Below are 4,717 nucleotides of genomic sequence, written 5' to 3' on the forward strand. Positions count from 1 at the left end.
CTTCTTCCTAAAAACGTGTGGCAAGTAAAAAAGATGTGTTTAAGATTAGGGTTAGGGTTTTCTTATCTAACCACGACCAGACCCAAACCCTAACCCCATCTAACCACGACCAGACCCAAACCCTAACCACATTGTTGTACTTGTCTAGACCTAATGTTTTATAAAAAAATTGCGTGATTCGACCCGGAGTCGAACCCCAGTTCTGAGATTGGGTTATCTAAAAGATTAAAGATTATCCATTTAGCCATAGGACCGAGCTCGCTGACGGCTGCACTTCCCTGCCACATGTTTTAAGCAAGAAGCAATTGCGACGACCAATCAAATGAGTTTGGGGGCGGGGTTTTCCCGGGCCGTACTACTGTAGGAACAAATGTTGATCCAGGAACGACACTGACACGATGATATCAGGAGGTGCGGGGGGGCACACATAGAGACTGCCCCCACACATAGACTGCCACCATTGTCTTGTAGTCCAGCAGCGTCTTTCTCTTCTTCGTACGTTGAGTGAGGTCTTTTGGGGTTAGTCAGATTTGACTGATGTTTTTTCTCATCCATAATCCAGAGCATCACAGCGTGGTATACCCGTCCAGCTCCAAGCCAGGCTGTCCAGACAATATTGAGAATTTGTTCCAAGACTGTTGGCTGGTGCAATCAGGGACTCCTGTGTGCAATAATTACACGCAAACATACACCCACATACTGTACACACACGTGTGTGTATGTACACACACACACACACACACACACACACACACACACACCTACACACACACACACACACACACACACACACACAAACACACACGAACACAAACACATACACAACATTTTGTTATTTTGAGATGCATTGAGCTGAGCAGGTTAGGGTGTTGCTGTGTCTATCAGCTGCTTTGGATTTGAACTCATTTATAGGGGTGTCACGATACACTCAGTTCGAGTCGATTTGTAAATTGAGGGGGCATCCTCCACGCTAATTTGAGTAATTTCACCATTTTCATCCTCCGTGTCTGTAACGTCCCTCGTCTGTTCAAGCAAAGCAATGAAAAGGAGAGCGAGCAATCAGATGCAGGTCAGTGCCACCATGTTCAGCTTCTTTTTCTCGCGATATGAGATTTCATCTCAACGATACGTATTGTCAGGTTTTGATATCCCGATATATTGTGGGACGATATATTGTGACATCCATACTCATTTATTATCGTTGTGATAAACTTGTAGCCTAAGCAGCCGGTCATGTGAACTCACAATTCATTTCGGTCTACCAGACTGTCTGGCCTTAAAGGATGGCTTTTCTGTGGTGAATATGAAGATCTATTAAATGTAACGCACCTATGGAGTTGGAATCCGTTGAAATTTTTTGAATCGATGGTTGCTAGCCAGAGAAATCAACGAAAATGCACTCTGTGGGGTGGGGTGGGGGTGGGAGGGGAGGGGCGGGTGCGAAGGGGCAGAAATACTCCACTTCCCACAATGCACTGGGCTCGTGGCCTTCTAATAAGTCCACGCCCAGCCCGCAGGCAGGCCCTTCCGCTATGAACACATCAAACTCCAGTAGGTGGCGGTAATGCGCAAAAAGTTGTTTGCCAACCACCATAAAACAATAGTAGAAGAAGAAGAAGGCAGGCCCTTCCACTATGAACAAAGAGCGTGGAAGGAAAGAGACGACATTCCGGCCATTTTTAGAAACAGAATGCGCCTCGCAGTGGTCAGCTGCGGTAGCGCTGGCCCCTATAATCAGCCTCTCTAAACAGTAACTCAACGGGAGAACACTCTAAACTTTGGGGATTCACATCTTTTCCGGGTGTACTGCAAATCTTGATTGAAGTGGTGTAGTGCAGGGATGTAAAACAACAACCATATTGTGGAAACTAAGCAACATTTTTAGTTAAATTTTAAAAATTTTTAAAAAGATAAATAGCTAATGAAAAGGACCCGAGGTTCAACTCCCGTTGAGTTACTGTTTAGCGAGGCTGATTATAGGGGCCAGCGCTACCGCAGCTGACCACTGCGAGGTTCTTTTGGCGCTGTCACGTTTCCAAAAATCAAAAATGGCGGAGGCTGCTGGGCGCTGATGTTGCAAGGGGGCAATATGGATTCTTTCCATAAAAGTTCTTTGCTATGAAGACATCAAACTCCAGTAGGTGGCGGTAATGCACAAAAAGTTGTTTGCCAACCGCCATAAAACAATAGAAGAAGAAGAAGCAAGCAGGCCCTGCAGGGGCGCTGCCTAAAACAGTATTCACGCAATCTTGCTATTACTCAACTTTACTTTGTTATGCCTCCGCCGGCGAAGCCAGGCCGAAGGCATTATGGATCCGGGTTGTCCGTCCGTACCTTATATTTACAGTCTATGGTCCGTACGTACGTACGGCCGGCCGTCCGTACGGATGTCCGTCCGTACGGATGTTTGTTAACGCCATATCTGAGGAACGCCTTGACAGAATTTCATCAGATTCGCCTTAAACATTCACTTAGGCTCAAGGATGATCTGATTAGATTTTGGTGGTCAAAGGTCAAAGGTCAAGGTCACTGTGACCTCTCCAACGCCATTTTCAAGCTTGTTAACGCGATATCTGAGGAACGCCTGGACGGAATTTCATCAGATTCGCCTTAAACATTCACTTTGGCTCAAGGATGATCTGATTAGATTTTGGTGGTCAAAGGTCAAAGGTCAATGTCACTGTGACCTCTCGAACGCCATTTTCAAGCTTGTTAACGCGATATCTGAGGAACGCCTGGACGGAATTTAATCAGATTCGCCTTAAACATTCACTTAGGCCCAAGGATGATCTGATTAGATTTTGGTGGTCAAAGGTCAAAGGTCAAGGTCACTGTGACCTCTCGAACACCATTTTCAAGCTTGTTAACGCGATATCTGAGGAACGCCTGGACGGAATTTCATCAGATTCGCCTTAAACATTCACTTAGGCTCAAGGATGATCTGATTAGATTTTGGTGGTCAAAGGTCAAAGGTCAAGGTCACTGTGACCTCTCGAACGCCATTTTCAAGCTTGTTAACGCGATATCTGAGGAACGCCTGGACGGAATTTCATCAGATTCGCCTTAAACATTCACTTAGGCTCAAGGATGATCTGATTAGATTTTGGTGGTCAAAGGTCAAGGTCACTGTGACCTCTCGAACACCATTTTCAAGCTTGTTAACGCGATATCTGAGGAACGCCTGGACGGAATTTCATCAGATTCGCCTTAAACATTCACTTAGGCTCAAGGATGATCTGATTAGATTTTGGTGGTCAAAGGTCAAAGGTCAAGGTCACTGTGACCTCTCGAACACCATTTTCAAGCTTGTTAACGCGATATCTGAGGAACGCCTGGACGGAATTTCATCAGATTCGCCTTAAACATTCACTTAGGCTCAAGGATGATCTGATTAGATTTTGGTGGTCAAAGGTCAAAGGTCAAGGTCACTGTGACCTCTCAAACGCCATTTTCAAGCTTGTTAACGCCATATCTGAGGAACGCCTGGACGGAATTTCATCACATTCACCTTAAACATTCAATTAGGCTCAAGGATGATCTGATTAGATTTTGGTGGTCAAAGGTCAAAGGTCAAGGTCACTGTGACCTCTCAAACGCCATTTTCAAGCTTGTTAACGCGATATCTGAGGAACGCCTGGACGGAATTTCATCAGATTCGCCTTAAACATTCACTTAGGCTCAAGGATGAACTGATTCCATTTTGGTTATCAAAGGTCAAAGGTCAAGGTCACAGTGACCTAACAAATGCCATTTTCAAGCTCGGTAACGCCATATCTCAGTAACACCTTGACTAAATTTCTTCACATTTGGCTCAAATATCCAATTCTGCAAAGAAACGCCTTGATGCAATTTCTTCCTATTTGGCTCCAACATCCACTTGGACTCAAGAATGAACTAATGGCGGAGGCATAAGTCCGCGTTGCGGTCGTTCTAGTTTGTTGATCAAACGATAATGGCAAGGGTTAAATGTGTAGTTAGCGCGTGCATGGCGAAGAAGAGGAGAGAAGCAGAGGAAACAGGCAAAGCGCTTATTTCGCATTTTTTCCCAAAACATTGAGCGCCTAACGCTAGGTAGCTAGCATTAGCATAGGCCTCCATTAGCTTGGACCTGTGAGTTTGCAGTAACCTAGTCATTTCAAAGAGGACTATCAACGTTCTTTTCTAGCCACGGAGACAGCTCAGAGTCGGAAAAGACTGAGTTGGCTGGTTGCAATAAAACACAATGACAGAATGTGGCTATTTTGGTCATGGGTTTCATACACTTTCTGTAATAAAACATCTAAAGCAAAAATCGTATCAGATGTGGTGCTCTGGAAAATAATATTATCAAATGAGGGTCAGTGGTCTAATTTGGCACAGTTTAGGGGTCCTTGACATGAAAAGTTTGAGAACCATATACTGTCTTAGAAAATGCAGTAGGATTTCTATGACAAACTGATCTGTGATTTCTACTGGCATAAATGAAGACATTTTATAGGTTGGTGTGAAAATCAACAGCTCTGCATCCCATGTGTTTATACTTTGTTTTTACAACAGTAAAAAGTTCACGTTTCTTTGGTTAACACAGTAGTATTGATGCAGGTGCAGAAATAATAGATGCCAGCACTAACTGCTCAAAGACCTCAAATAATCTACTGCATCTAATGTAAATATCAACCTATTCGCTAGAGCTTTTACAACCCCATACCGGCATGACTGATTAAAGTGGCAAATAACC

This window comes from Poromitra crassiceps, assembly GCF_964638095.1.
Source record: "Poromitra crassiceps genome assembly, chromosome: 6".
NCBI lineage: Eukaryota > Metazoa > Chordata > Actinopteri > Beryciformes > Melamphaidae > Poromitra > Poromitra crassiceps.